Source organism: Mizuhopecten yessoensis, unplaced genomic scaffold (assembly GCF_002113885.1).
Source record: "Mizuhopecten yessoensis strain PY_sf001 unplaced genomic scaffold, ASM211388v2 scaffold8195, whole genome shotgun sequence".
Lineage (NCBI taxonomy): Eukaryota > Metazoa > Mollusca > Bivalvia > Pectinida > Pectinidae > Mizuhopecten > Mizuhopecten yessoensis.
The window spans coordinates 493408-510582 of NW_018407426.1; the positions used below are offsets into that span (position 1 = coordinate 493408).

Consider the following 17175-nt stretch of genomic DNA (forward strand, 5'->3'; position numbering starts at 1 on the left):
TTATACCAAGTAATGGATTGTCATAGTGTTCGGGAACTTCACCAGTGGTTGAGAAATTTGTCGCCACAGTAAGAGTATGTAAGCTGGCACCAAGTGATGTAGACAGACCATTTCCTACTGACAGCAATAAATGTTATAAACTACATGACCAGAGTATACAGAGATGAACATTTCCTCTGTAACTCTACGATGGCCATATGGTTTTATCATTCCTGTTTCTAACGAAACATGAATCTATGGCTCCAGGTTGAGGCGGCTTCAGCAGCTGTAATTATAGCAACTTACACTTTAACACAGAAACCTAATGAAATCAGTAATTTTCAACAGCCAACATAATTTTTCAAACATGATATACCCAAACACCTCCCGCCCGAGTCGGCAGCGAGGCGACTACTTCCTTGACGTGGCTGATTGGTGAACATATTGGGTAGCTTCGTTTTAGATATCCAATGTGCCAAGTTAAAATTGAATTTGCATTTTATTTCACACTTGGAGTTCATAACAGAAGAACTATTGTACAAGAAGGAGTAGAAACCAGTTTTCCTTTGCTGAGGTATTGTAATTATATGGTTTCATTACATGGGCGCCTTTATCATACAATTTTGCACAATTTTTAAATACATCATTATAGTCACCACAAGAAACAAGTCAGAAGCAGCAAAATTGTGGCATTTTGTTTCTTCTATTGATAGTTTTAACTCATTCACCCCTGAAAACACATTTGAACTTTTCCAATTCAATGGTTGAATTAGTTCATTATGAAATTTCAGGGGTGAAAGGGTTAATGTTCATCAGTTTCAGTATAAGATGACTACAACAGCAGATGGTCAGTCTTCTTGACCACTAGAGGAGACAGCTAGGGTGTTGATTTAGGTCCAGGTATAAAGAAATTGACCACCATTACAATTTGTGAGGGGGGGGGGAGGCAGAGGCAGAGGCAGTTAAATCCTATGGTTGTAAACAGACATCCACAATCAGGTATTCATATTCCATATGGTCAATTAACAAACTAATGTATATGTAGGGACTTATTGAGGGTTTATGCAGGTTTCCATATAATGCAGGTTCAATAAAAACAGACTGCATTCATTGAAACTTAAATAAAAAAAAGGTCTGGCTGTCAGTTTTCAAAACATGCAATGTCTGGTTTACACAGGTTCTAGATTATAAAGATCTGGATTTCACCATAATACCAATACCATAGAGACTACACAGTTTGAAGGATATAAGTTCCTGGCGTTACCATAGGATGACCATTATTATTACAGTCTGACTGACCAGTAAGTGATCTTTATAACATAAGCCTTACTGACCAAATCCCTGTAGAGGCCGGTGTTTATTCTGCTCAGATCTATATCTGTATCTATATTTGTATTTACAACAAACATCTACAGCCCTCCAAACACACTCACAGTATGGTATCATGTCTCTATATACATACTCTTACATGTGTAATAAGATTCAAAATGCAAAGAACTTGATAGGAACAAAACCTGCAACCTTCAAACTCCAGATATAAACTAGCTCTACCAACAAAGCTTGAGCGTCTGTCTTGTTTGCTATACATATACAATGTACCAGGGTACCACATATTCAAAAGTCTGAATCCATGCAACTATTAACATCCCTTCTCTCATCCCTCCATCCTTTTTTCATCCCCCTCTCCCCTCCAGTTCCTTGATGCATTCCATCACACCTATGCAGCCCTTCACATCATTGCTCTACCCCATCAGCCCCAGCAGGTGGGTGTCCCCTCCCTCACCAGCCTCTGTGTGATGTACATCTTATCCCATTCACACCAAAAGTCACATTTCACCTTGTCAAATCAAAGACTGGGTACCTATATGGGTAAGTCCAGTTTAAAAATGTAGGGGTGAATGAGTTAATACAGCCCTTCAAAGACTCTTGCTTTCCCTTTCAGCCCCTGGCAGCCCTACACCCTAAAGGAAGCTACCTATTCAGGCCTGTAAACCAGCCACTGCCCCTTCTGCCTTGTGCCTGCATGCTGCTGTCCACATTCTCACCTGGGACTCATCCTCCGAGTTCAGTCATCTTCATTTGCCAATTAATTGTTTTTAATAGTTCAAAGTCTTAAAGAGAATCATACCACTTAAAAACTATTGCTCTGATTTGCTCTGAAGTGTTAACATGACAATGTTCTAAAGATGATACACAACAAAACATGGACTGGAGTCGGAGACAGATATACATCAAGTGACTGTCTCCTGTATAAGCGGCCTCTGACCTGCGACTACACCCCCGGACAGTTGACAGTGACTATATACACACAATACCTGGCAGGTGCGACACACCTGATGCCTTTGATCATATTTAATCACAGGTGAGGAGGAGGAAGGTGTCCACGCGACTCTATACATCCGTTCCAAACCCGGCCCTCTCCACTAAACCAACAACAAACATGGTCGACCGTTCACAGCCTCTGGCAGTTGACTTGACACTGTGAGGGTAAACCGAGACTCCCCTAGCATCAAGGCCACATTAAAGAAAATATGAGTTTCCTGAGATACTATTCTTAAAGAATTAAAGGGGGAAAAGACTTACAATATAAAAAGTTTAAAGTCATTGCAAGTTTGTTCAATACGTTGTCACTATAGGTGGAGCTGTGACAACTACTACAAACTCTGCATGAATTTCCTTCCATGTCTTTTTTCTAATGTGGCTTAATTTTTTTACAAATGAATAAGAGGCCATGCTTGGATGTATATGAAGAAGAAAATCTTGTTTTGCTTAGCCTGATTTAGAATTTCATTAACCTCATTTCACAACATCTCATGGGTGAAGAATATGAGACTTTTCATGTGAAATACAAGTACGGAACGGTTTGTGATTACAGGATACAGGTGCGAGTGTTATTATTAACTCATTCACCCCTGAAATGTCATAATGAGCTGTTCCAACCTTTGAATTGGAAGAGTTCAAATGTGTCTTCAGGAGTGAATGAGTTAAACCACTAGAAAGGCATAACAATAAGATATAACTTGTATTCAGCAACTCCATTGTGCGTTTGCCACCTGAAGCATCTCTCAATCCAGATTGGAATTACTTGATCAAGTGTCTCTGTATTCAGATTTGACTTTATTTCAATATTTACCGGTAACTTATCAAAGCCTCCCTCTTTCAAGACTTAACTTACTCATTAAAGCCTCCCTTCATCAAAATTTTATGAACTTAATATGCCTTCAACATTAGTCAACTTATTAAGCAATTATCTCTCCTTTACTTGTGGGTTAATTTCTAAAGCTTCCCTTCAATATGAGCAAGTTCAGCATTAAGACATTTCTTCAAATAAACTATGGTAATGAAGTCTAGCTCCCTCCACTGTGAGTAAATTACAGAAGTCTCCCTCTGATTTGAGTGTATTGCTGAAGCTTCCTCCATTGTTCGTTATAACAACTGAAGCCTCTCTCTATTGTGATCCCGACTTCTAATGCCTCCCCCTTTTATGAGGTGACTTATTTCATCAGACTGCGCAGTGGTTAAAAAAAAGGACAAGAATTTTACAATTTAGAATGTGGTATTATGGGATACCACGGCAGCTGGGTGAGTCGCTACTGTTCATTGGTCATTTGTAAGAGGAATACAGCAGCTTGATCGATGGCGACCATGCTTGAGTGTCAATTGTCAGAAACCAGAATTTAACAGATGAATTGCTCTCACTTGCTTAGGACAAGTCTATTCAGACCTTGTCAGTGGCAATCTGCCTGATCTTGACAGAGTTATTTCACCTAGAACAGAACTATTTTTGGAAAGGACGAAATTTAACTTGTAAATAGTTCTATCCATGCATGCATGGTCCTTTAAGTTTGTGAAAGACGTTTTGTTATGAAAATTTATTTTGAATATTTTCACCTTTTTGGAACCTGCAATGCTTCATGGTGGAGGCAAGAGAATTAATGTATCATGATTTGTTGAATTTTGCACAATTACAAGAGCATGATAATGACATCATACATTTGAAATATCTTCCTACCAAGATTTCACATATGGTTTAAAAATTCTACAACTATTTTGTTTGTACAGCAGTTATGATATACAATAACGTCAAACATCTGCAATCAGTTATATTCCTGGTCAGACAGTAAACACAACGACAGTTAAGGTTGATAACCAAACAACTTGACACATGATTTAAATATCTTTACCGATATTATTTTACACAATATCACCCAATATATTTCCTGTTACATCTAGGGCTGGAATGATATATCTCTATTTCTGGCATACTACACCGAGATATCCACAATTCCAACAGTGCTGGAAAATACTATCCGACCCACAGGTCTAGATCGCTTACATGCGCAGACTGGCGGAGGATTTAAATCGCCCTTTCGGGGTCACGCTTCACGCTATTGTTCGTGACGTCATTTTATGACATTTTGGGGTCAGTCAGGGTCATTGATGTCACTAACAATTGCCATCCGGGCTTCATATGCAAATGAGAAATGTGCGGACAGTTCGACTTTACTAGAAGAGCAGCTGTTTTTAAGGGTTTTAGGTAATAAGCAAGAAATAGAATCCATCCCTGATATAAGGTAGGGATAAGGTTATTCAAACCCTCGGGATAAAATATTGAGCAAAAGACCATCAGCAAAGCCTCGGGTCTCCTGCTCAATATTTTATCCCTTGGGTTTGAATAACCTTATCCATACGTCACATCAGGAATGGATTCTATTAATACAGTGTAGCATATTATTTACTTCCATGATACACACGTCTCGGAACTCAGTACGCAGTATCACTGTGTCATATAGTATTTAACATGAGAAAATATGTTGTTAACATTTAAAAGTGCACTTTTCACGATGAGTCTTCTCAAATATTCAAATAGGTGCTTCATATAACATTTCAGTCACATAGTTGAAGCACAATAACTGATGCTGTGGTAGAACTATTACCATGAGGGATAACAAAGCTTAACAGCTTGGATTAGAAACCATCTCACTGATGTCTGTGAGTTAGTGCAATGTTCCCTCCTAGGTATGGCATTCACTGTAAAAAAATTCACTTCATGCTGATTTTTTAGCATAATCATTCTCCAGTGATATTCAAGCATGCAAAGCAATATCTTACCTTGGAATGGTTTGACTTGCATTAACGAGGTCCTCAGCCCAACCAATTCTGTCTGAAAGTGAAAGAAAAGTTGAATTATTACAATATTTCTGTCTGTATAATTAGCTTGATTAAAACCATATAGACTGCTTAAATTTAAAAAAAAATGTTTCAAGCATAGCTCTAGTCAACACAGTCCTGGTTGATAGGTATATAAAACGGCATATGCTGGGAAGTATGCTGAAGATGGTCAGGATATTGATTTGTGTAAATTGGTTTGACGTATAATTTGTAATCCTCAAGAAACTAAATGAGAAAATGTTCAGAACAGGCTGTAAGTAGCACAGTAACACAGAGTTAGTAGGATGGAGTCTATCATCTCAGACATGCACTTTTAACAAAAGCTGTGTTACCGTGTAACTACTGGTTTATAATTACTGGTACACATGTTCCACAGATTCCAGTGGCTAATTTCCGGCGAAGAAACCAATTTCTGAGGAAATCTAATAAATTTTTGCTTGTAGAATCTAAATGAGCACCACCGGGGAGGGCAAGAAATTATCTGTACTACACAACTACAACCATACATCTTTACACCCCCAGACGTTTTGTCCCTACTGAACTATATCATAATCTCCCATTTATCTAATAATACAACCATCTTTATACCCAGACGTTTATCTAGGATACAATCATCTTTTTACCTAGACATTTATCCCTACCAAAACTATATCATACTCTCACATTTATCGAAAAACAACCATCTTTATACTCACTCAGACATTTTTCTGCATACTATGATACCGAGCCATTTCTCAAAAATTGAACAAGGGTCTACTTGCTGAAAGCTTGATTAGTTTCGGCTCATAAATAAAATTTTCCATTGACATTATTTTTAACATCTTTTGTAATTTTAAATATTTTTGTTTTGTTTTCCTGTCTTTGAGCATATATACACGTAATTATATTATTCATTTCAATGTTTTTGTAAACATACAACATGAGAGATTTCTTCCGTTAAGCTAACCAGGCTTTGATATTAGGTCACACTTTGCTGTACATTTCAGCGGTAACATAAATTCTGATAGACGTCAATACACATTGATCATATCCAACTCTACAAAACGTCATCTGATTTAATCTGAAAGAACTGAACGTTTTTTAACTATCAAAGTTGTATTCCTTTACATGTTTTCTACGCCAGAAGCAAACAGCCTTTTAAAAGGGAGTTTCCACTAATGCCTAAAATTATCAACAGTATCTAAATATGTCACACCTGACCAGGTAAGATTTTATAGGGCTAACAGTGTTGGTCATACACAATTGACTAAGAGTGTTGTCTGTTGTGGTTTTATATACAAAGTTACACCTGTAGTAAGTGTTTGTGAGGGAGGGGGATCCCGAGTTCTATATGTTTTACCCGATACCTGAGGGATGGGCGAGGCATCAATATATACATACTGGTACTCAATATGACAACAGCTATACAGGTTATCAGGAGGTCAGGGAGACAAGTCTAAATATTTGTAAATCCATTCCACTTGAACTGAACAAACTTAAACCTGGGAGATTTCAAGGATTTGATAATATGGCACTGAGAACCAAAATTTTCCATTTGATAATTTCACAGGATGTATACAGGGAGATAACCCAACACGCCCCTCTTTTTTGACCTGGATTTTTATTCTGCATACACACTCCAACATTCTGTTTCACATATTATTGTATTGTATTCACTTACATTTTTAAAAAGATTTTTTTTATTAGAGATATGTATGTTTTTATTAGAGATATATTTTATTGCACAAAATACTTATATTCATGACTGACCAGTCTTATAACAGTACCATATCAATGTATTAACATGAAAATAACTGTCTCACTAAACACAAAAGTTTTACAGCATGTTCTTTCAAGAATACGTGACCAAATATGGGCACCACCAAATTATTTGTTAACTTTTTGTTGAGAGTTAAAAATCAATTCCATCAGATGAAATATGATAACTTTTCATGAGGAAATTGTCAACCTTAGCTTGTTACATATCTCAAAGCACCTAGTTTATGTTTAATTAATCCATTCACCCCTGAAATTTCATAATGAACTATTCCAACCTTTGCATTGGAAGAGTTCAAATATGTTTTCAGGGGTGAGTGAGTTAATGTTGAACAACACAATAAACTACTGACCAAATGCTGACTGAACTGCATGGACTTTTCTCACACAGCACCTGTCCTGGTATCTTTGACATGACCTCACTATCACCAATCCTATCACCAATCCTGTCTACATCAAACTCTATCTCCCGCAGAGAGTCGCACCACTTTTCATATCGGAAGTCTTCTTCATTGAAGATATAACAGTGTGCAGGAACTCTCCACCTTAAGATGAAACTCAGTGTAAGGGGGTGGGGGATGGCTTTGAAGTGTCGGTGATGTCATTGCCGATAAAGACTACTTTGTCCACGTTCATTGTTATCTTGTATGCTATTGTACCACCACTTAGAAATGATCATGATCCCCCTAGTTCATGCTTATCACCATATTGAAATAGGGAATGTCATATCCTGCTAGCAGTACTGACTGAATATGAGGACACAAATATGAGTATATGCAATGTATGTGCACTTTCCACTTAACTCTATGCTTATAGGCTATTTGAAATATAGGTCTATTAAGTTATTTGCAACAACATGCAATACAGCTACCCAGGCCAGTGGAGTGTTTAATTGACTGGATACGATAATAATCTGGCTAGTGAGAATTGTATCTGGCTAGTGAGAGTTGTATGTCTCGACTTGTGAGAGTTGTATCTGGCTAGTGAGAGCTATATGTCTCAACTTGTGAGAGTTGTATCTGGCTAGTGAGAGCTATGTCTCGACTTGTGAGAATTGTATCTGGCTATTGAGAGGTATGTCTCGACTTGTGAGAATTGTATCTGACTAGTGAGAGCTATATGTCTCGACTTGTGAGAGTTGGATCTGGCTAGTGAGAGCTATATGTCTCAACTTGTGAGAGTTGTATCTGGCTAGTGAGTGCTATGTCTCGACTTGTGAGAATTGTATCTGGCTAGTTAGAGCTATGTCTCGACTTGTGAGAATTGTATCTGGCTAGTGAGAGCTATATGTCTCGACTTGTGAGAATTGTATCTGGCTATTGAGAGGTATGTCTCGACTTGTGAGAATTGTATCTGACTAGTGAGAGCTATATGTCTCGACTTGTGAGAGTTGTATCTGGCTAGTGAGAGCTATGTCTCGACTTGTGAGAATTGTATCTGGCTAGTGAGAGCTATGTCTCGACTTGACTTAAGATGTAACAGCACAGGTAAAATGCAATGACTGAACTTGAATTCAACTAAACTATCTGGTCACCATCAGCAACTAACTCCCCCCTGCCCCCGCCCCAAAGTAATATTTTTAAAAAGCTTCAAAATATCTACAATAGCCTGGATCAGACAACAGTGACATGACTGTACATGTAAATTTTGTACAAATCTACCCTACTTAACTAGTATAAGTTATCATGGGTACACAAACACCAATGTTATTATAGTGTTTTAATGTTTGACAAACCCACAGGATTTTTTTTGTAAATATACATGTTTGTTTATTAAAACTGAAGTGAAACTTAATACCTCCCTATGTTTTACCCACAAGTTTTTAAGTCATGTTCAAATGTTTGTTTATGTGTCGCCACTTTGAAGTTTGATTTTAAGTCATATGTGTTTAAAATATTTAGACTTAAGATACTGCCTTAATGTTAAAAGTTTTTTTTTAAATCACAGTATTTATAGTTTTGCTAAGCTAATACTAGAAAGTACTTGTTTGTTTCTGGTCTCAGGAAACAGGTGTCATTTCAATGGTGGTTGGCGACCTAAGGGTGGGGGATTGAGGCGACAAATGTACTTAAAACCTTAACTGACCCTTTGACCTTGTTCATATTCATCCCTTTGGTCAATATTTATAATCAGATGACCTTGTAAACTTTACATTAAACAAATTTTAATTATTTAAATTGATATCAACTTAAGGTTATATGCAACCTTACCTATTATTTCTTGTGAGTATTATAAGAATTATCTCCCTTTAATTTTTTAAGCACTATAAAAATAATGCAGAATAATTGATGGGTGGTTTTTTTTTTTGCCTTTTAAATTCAATTAATGAACCAACAATTTGCATATTGTATAGTTTTTTTCTGCAATTGGTATGTCGAGTCAATACTTTGAGATTTAACAGTCAATTTTTTTTTATTATCATTAAATAACCTATGTGAGTTTTAGGAAGATTACATCAAATTCAGACCATATGAATTGTTAGAGTTAGGACAGGTATTTAACTTTTTAGCGTTCCAAACAACTGTGAAAGCTACTATGATCTAAACATGAAACAGCCCAGACAGTTAAAACAAGTATTTAGAACAGGTATTTAATCCATCCAAGACTAACTTCAGCAGGATTTACTGTACACTAAATATAGTGCAATACAGAAAAGATATATTTTTAAATTGTTATTTAAACTTAAGTACTAACTTGACCTTGGGATAATACAACAACCTTGACCTTTTTAATGACCTGGACTATAACGGAGACAATAGCATACTCTTATCTACTGACAAGCTGACAGACAGTATCAGCACAGACCTGGCCTGGTAGTACTACAATATCATAGTTCTCAGGTCATCAAACAGCTGATGGGACATAGTCCTCACTCCTCCCTCGATATGTGTGGAACACAATATTCTGATTACGATAAAATACAAGTGCATGCTGCTATTGTGTGGCCCCCTAGTGATAACATGTCACCAACGCCCTGACCATAGTACAGCTATCGACAGTAGAAAAACAAGATTGTCACCACACAATCTGATTAAAATCATATCCTACGTTCTCTACGTATCACATCACGTTAGGCTACGTAGAGAACGTAGGATATTATTTTAATCAGATTGGCCACCACAGGCATTGTAAGTATGTAGGGGACATGATAACCTATGTCAAGGTCATTTCAGGTCGTCCAGGGTCAGTCATGATAGCCGTGTTACCTTATGTAGGGGACATAACAACATGTGTCAAGGTCATTTCAGGTCGTCCAGGGTCAGTCATGATACCCGTGTTACCTTATGTAGGGGACATAGCAACATGTGTCAAGGTCATTTCAAGTCGTCCAGGGTCAGTCATGATAGCGGTGTTACCTTATGTAGCGGACATAACAACATGTGTCAAGGTCATTTCAAGTCGTCCAGGGTCAGTCATGATAGAGGTGTTACCTTATGTAGGGGACATAACAACATGTGGCAAGGGCATTTCAGGTCGTCCAAGGTCAGTCGTGAAAGCCGTGTTACCTTATGTAGGGGACATAACAACATGGGTCAAGGTCATTTCAGGTCGTCCAAGGTCAGTCGTGATAGCCGTGTTACCTTATGTAGGGGACATAACAACTTGTGTCAAGGTCATTTCAGGTCGTCCAGGGGCAGTTATGATAGCGGTGTTACCTTATGTAGCGGACATAACAACATGTGTCAAGGTCATTTCAGGTCGTCCAAGGTCAGTCGTGATAGCCGTGTTACCTTATGTAGGGGACATAACAACTTGTGTCAAGGTCGTTTCAGATAATTAGTCTGAAAACTGCATGATAACCATTGTCAAGGTTATTCAATAATATCCAGGGTCCATTGGACTCTTTAAAACTATACAAACATTGTCTGTACATGGAAACTATAAATGTTTATATAAATACAATAGCCTTTTCACATTACAAAATTAACATGAATTGACATCTCACATACTTTTAAAAAGTATGCATAGCTGTATATTTGTAAGTAAAGGTATGAACTTCAACTTCAAAAAGTCATCAAAAATCTGAAGGTTTTCAGTTTTCAAAACTGAATCATAAATCTTGTGGAAGCTAATATTCTCAGGGTTTTTTATTACAAAATTATGACATTTTCGACTTACACCTGTTAATACACCTGTGTATTAAATTCATTTTGTCATATGGATAGATCAGGTATAAAAATATCATAGGTTTATTACATACAACACCTGCAAGAAATGATAATTACAGGTAAATATAACTTGTCTGGCTAACTGGAACAGAAAACCTATTAAAACTGGGTATTATCTTTAAGACTAGATGCACTTTAATTTCAAGGCTGTATACGATTCCCACAGTTTTAAACATTCACATGCATGCAATATATATATCAAATTCCTGATCATTTTAATGATCACCTTTCTTTTCCAATCATATCATCTTTTACATGTCATAGATCACAGCAAGATAAAAACAATCTTGTTTTTTTTAATCTGAACAAAAATATTTGCCCCTGATAATTTTGGTATCCTATATTCATACAGGTACATTCCTGTTAATTCAGGTGACAACAGATACAGACATATTGTACTGCAGTGATCGCTATTAACTACCATACTGTATTTTACATAAAGAGAGTACCAGCTGTCATTATGTGGGTGTCCAAAGGGATTTCAAAAATATGTCTCAAAATTTGGATTTCACATTATCTTGAATTTAATGTTAGGTTTGGTTTTGTTTTGTTTGTTTGTGTTTTACGTCCAATTAACAGCTATGGTCATTTAAGGACGTGCCAGGTTTTGGTGATGGAGGTAAGCCGGAGTTCCTGGAGAAAAAACAACCGACCTCGTAACAGCCAGTACATAGGTCTTGAACCCGCCAGTGGTGGAGGGATAGTGGTAGCAGAATGTCACACGCCTTAACCACTTGGCCGACCCAGTGATGGAGGGCTAGCTAGTGGTAGCAGAATGTCAGACGCCTTAACCACTTGGCCACCTCACTTGGCCGCCTTAACCACTTGGCCACCTTAACCACTTAGCCACCGTGGCCCTTAATTTTAGAGTGGAATAGTCGACATCCCTGTTTTGGTGGTAAACTAGTTGAAATATGATGTAAGTGGGTTTTTTGGGAAAATTGTGTCTTATTAATCAATTACCTATACCAGGTGCCCTTATCATATCAAATGTGACAAGTTGTGCAGATGTCTAACAAAATGGTGAGAAAGTCATGTTAGAAAACAGTATAAGTCGGGTTAAAATCATGAGAGTTGGATTGGAATCCTGAATGTTAATTGGGTTGGAATCTTGTGGCTCTTAATTCCTCTACAATGACACTTCATCCCGATTGGTCAAACCTACCCACATTTTCACATGTTTAAAACACTGATCCAGTCAAAACATGGGCATTTTTCAAGGCAGGAAGACATGCACCTTCAGTTGCTTCAACAGAGCTAGGTTCAGACCTCTGACTAAGATTCACTCCATGTAAGACACAGTTCTCCATTGTTATATACAGCGTTACCTAATCTTACCTAATCTTTTCTCACCTCAAAAATGTTCACACATACTTAAATCGACTTGGAACTTTTCCAGATTTTCTTTTTCTTGTGTTGTCCAAAGTTTCTCTTTTTATGCCACCAATGTACAGGAAGTTCTCAAATAACCTTCTGTAAGTTTGGCAGAAATTCAACAGATTCTTAGATGTTACACAATCAAAAACTCATAGCAGCCCAGCATTTAAAATCAGGAACAAAAGATGGTAATCTAAACCTCGATCTAATCTCCAATAAAATACATGTTTGAAATATTTCATTTGTTACGATAGCATCAACAGAAACGCTTTCCTGTTCCTCACTTCATTAACTTTTATGATGTAATCAACAATATCAAAATGCCTTAAAATCGCTGTCATATCTATAAATAGATGGGTTATATACCAGTTATACTGTATTAAACTCCTACATCAGTGTTTTGACTTTATAACTCTAACAAACTCAAACTTTTCAATTGTGTGTTCACCTGCGCATTGTGTATCATAAACATTGCATAATCTTCAATAAGACGAAGGAGGCAATTATGTGGAAGAAGAAGTAAACCTAATATATAACTGGCCCTCCTCATTGAAATCTAGTTTTTGAAGAGGATATTTAGGGTGTATTTCTTGAGTAATATTTTTATGTTAATAAAAATTGCATGAAAACAAGCGAGTGTATTTTATTATGATGGAGTACATTTTATACTCTATGCATGCTATAATGTACCTTTCCGATGCAAAAAAGTGGGGTCAGTGAAAAGTTTTAGCGAGATTTGGTTAAAAATAGTGAGATTTGTTCTCTGAAATAGCGAGAAACTAGCGAGAAATTAGTGAGAAATTTGAAACAGAAATAATACTGCATATGACATTGTAAAACCAAAATTTTATTTTATTTTAAAAAGGAAAGGCGACACCCATGGAGAAGGACAAACATTATATTAACTCCTTCACCCCTGAAGCCACATTTGAACTCTTCTAATTCAAAGGTTGGAATAGTTCATTATGAAATTCAGGGGTGAATGAGTTAATTAAGTTAGAATGCTGTCAAACCCGAAGTTGGACTAAAGCGATATCTGAATAGGTTTAGTAGAATTTGCTTGTGGTACGTATTTTATATTCGTGACCAGTATGATTTTTAGGTAGAGTACGGTAATGTTTAACAAACAGGAAAGGCATCTCAGTGACCACACCTTACAATCTGTTGAAATCTGCAGTGTCTTTCAAAAGTTATTTAGTCTTTTGGAACAAAAGTTCTCAAATAACCCCAGAGTCAACAAGTGTGAAACTATCTGGATGCCAAATCTCAGATTCTCATAGTTTTTACACATGTCTTACCCAATAAAATGGAGTTTTTAAACTCAAATTCAATAGAATTCAAATTTCACCATAGATCAAGAGATTTCTGCAAAGCAAGGAACAATATTCTACAGCCACATTTTAATTACAGGGTAATATCCATTAAATTTCCTGTCAGTTTTTTTCATTATCTATTCAGAAAGGCAGATTTGATGATAAGCTAGATAAAGTCCTAGTGTAAAAAAAAAATTCCACACATTCCATTTATCTATATTTGGAGAGGTTTGCAATGTCCAAGGTCAGTTGATCAACAAATTATTTGATTGGATAAATAACAAGGACACATTCATTACATGTATTGGAAATTTTGGCAATACTTCCTGAATTAACATTGCGATTGTACAAAAAATAATAGATTTATTTCCATATCATGGTTAAATTATTAATTTTCTGCATGGTACGAGTGTCATTATCTTACTCCAAAGGACTGATCAAGGATTTAAGGTCAATTTAATTTCCAGTACACAGCGATCAATAGTATGAATGCATATTTCTCTGTCACCTAGTTGACACTTAATCGTATTTAATTGGGTTACGCCTTTCCTTTACCTCGTAAGAATAGCTAACACCTGCTAATGAGGGGAAATAACTCTGCAGCTACCATATTATTGACTGCAAAAGGAAATCTTCATATGGTTATATAATTGTGACAAATCTTTATAAAAAAGGAAATGAAAAAAGATAGCATAGCCCAAGATAATAACTGCACATTAATGTTTCTGCTATATATAGAGTATGTGCACTCAGAATCGGATATATATACATTAATTAGCTGCCAACATGACGACACAACCATTAAAACTCTCAATTCTGGTAATATTGTACATTAAGTATTGGAAATCTCCAAGGTCCAAATTTTTATATAATATGGATAAAATAACTTTAAAGGGAAGCCATTATTTCCAGTGACATAATCATCATGACGATATTGATCAAAGGCCACATGTATCTTATGACGATACATCACAATTACAGGTTATAGCCAGACTAATCCCACTTGATGTACTTGACGATGACATGGACAATTTTGCCATGGCAACCATTTGTCCATAAGGCCTTGGGTTTACCTCCTTAGCCACTGTGGACAGTCCAGTGTTTCCTTTGTCGGAACCTTATCTTTACTGTCAACACAGTCGGTCTAACACAAGTAACTACAAGACCGACCCGCCTCTATCGCTATTTGTAAAACAAATTTACCTCGGTTTCTAAATGTTATTCTTTATATGCAGTAACATGAAATTACAGCACAGACTCATCCGCATCTCTATATGTAATTTCACTACAGGCCCACTAAAGTCTCTAAATTTAATTACACTATAAAGACCAATTCCAGCCTCTAAATGTAATTACACTATGAAGGCGAACTCAAGTCTCTATATGTAATTACAATATACAGACCAACTCCTGTATCTTTATGTAATTACACTTCAGACCAACTCCAGGTCCTATATGTAATTACACTACAGGCTAACTCCAGTCTCTATATGTAATTACACTACAGACCAACTCCAGTCTCTATATGTAATAACACTACAGACCAACTCCAGTCTCTAACGTAATAACACTAAATACCAACTCCAGCATCTATATGAAATTACACTACGGACCAATTCCAGTCTCTATATGTAATTACATTACAGACCAATTCCAGTCTCTTAATGTAATTACACTACAGATCAACTACAATATCTATATGTAATTACAATGCAGACCAATTCCAGTCTCTATATGAAATTACACTACAGACCAACTCCAGTCTCTATATGTAATTATACTACAGACTTACTCTATAGTCTCTATATGTAATTACACTACAGACCAATTCCAGTCTCTATATGTTATTACATTACAGACCAATTCCAGTCTCTAAATGTAATTACACTACAGATCAACTACAATATCTATATGTAATTACAATGCAGACCAATTCCAGTCTCTACATGAAATTACACTACAGACCAACTCTAGTCTCTATATGTAATTACACTACAGACTTACTCTATAGTCTCTATATGTAATTACACTACAGACCAATTCCAGTCTCTATATGTAATTACACTTCAGACCAATTCCAGTCTCTATATGTAATTACACTTCAGACCAATTCCAGTCTCTATATGTAATTATACTACAGACCAACTCTAGTCTCTATATGTAATTACACTTCAGACTTACTCCAGGCTCTATATATGTTATTATTATGCAGTTATCAGTACAAAATGTACTAGTCACCATGCTATATAATGGATACTGTGGGATTAAATCGCTATTTCTAAACCTGTTTAGAAGGGAGCTGGGAGGAGAAGGATGCTTGTAGGGGTGCAGGGAGGGGTTTAAGTTTTACCATTGACTTCATATACATTTATTTTACAGTCTTTAATATTATCTGTCATAACTAAACTCCTTTACACTCAAAAAGATTTAACACTGAAACCTAAGTACATGTAATATAACGATTGATCTGAGTTTACCCCAAAGAACATCAAAAAACATGTTTAATAGTTCCAGAAACAGATCAAAAAACAAATATCAAAGCAACAAAACTACTAAAATGAATTCGCTAGGAGAATTTCTATTCCAGAGAGCATAAATTTTCCTATTAATCGAAAAACAGGACTTGAGTACTACCGAGAAATCTACAACTCAAGTATTACCCAGTGTAAGCTAAGTAGAACTGTGTATATATCTGTCAAACTCAAGTAAAAAGTAAATTCATTTGACAAATTTATTAGCCTCCGGTAACAGGAGCTTGAATCTGCCATGCAACCGCAAAACCTTGTGTGTTACTATAGATATTAAGTACCCCATATCTCCATCCAGATGAACCTGGATTACATAACCTGCGCCGACGTCTATACCAGGGTTTAAGACTTTGTCTTCACAACAGCTAAGGAGCTATTCTTCACAACTGCTGAGGAGCTTCGAAGGTCATTACAAGACAGTCAAATCAACATAATTGGCATCTACTGAAGAATGATACATAGACTCTGCTTCAGACAATAAAAAATTTCATTTTTATTTTACGACACGTCTAAATCCTAGGTGCTGGGGATAAAACATGAATCATCTAAGTTTTACATAAGAAGCTTTCATTACCGTTACATACCTTAGGTAACTCCATCTATTTAAAAAAAAAAATGGCATTTTCACTCTATTTTAATCTGTTTGTTGGCAGATGAGAAAATAATCAACTGTAATCAAATAAGATATCCTTAATTCCTCTAGATAGAATTTCGACACAAACATGTCAACATGTACTTAATCAAAAACTTTGATAAGTTTTTTTCATTTGTACCTGTATGTAAATAATAGGTACCTACAAATAAACAACAATAAAACCTGTCATCACCTTGAATCAGTTACCATGTAATCTGCAATTATTGCGTGATTTTCCTCATTGAATT

At 36.3% G+C, this 17175-nt stretch overlaps 1 protein-coding gene across 6 annotated transcripts in view; it reads right to left on the reverse strand.

The window, feature by feature from the left end:
* LOC110455274 (D-glucuronyl C5-epimerase-like) overlaps positions 1-17175 on the reverse strand; it is a 178698-nt gene that overhangs the window by 51802 nt on the left and 109721 nt on the right. For 5 of the 6 annotated variants that reach the window (XM_021505290.1, XM_021505291.1, XM_021505292.1 and 2 more), the window contains one exon: positions 5092-5143. The gene's annotated coding sequence lies outside the window, so the exon portion shown is untranslated. Of the gene's footprint in view, positions 1-5091; positions 5144-7259; positions 7278-17175 lie in introns of those variants that run through there. The other variant, XM_021505295.1, reaches the window with a different exon arrangement.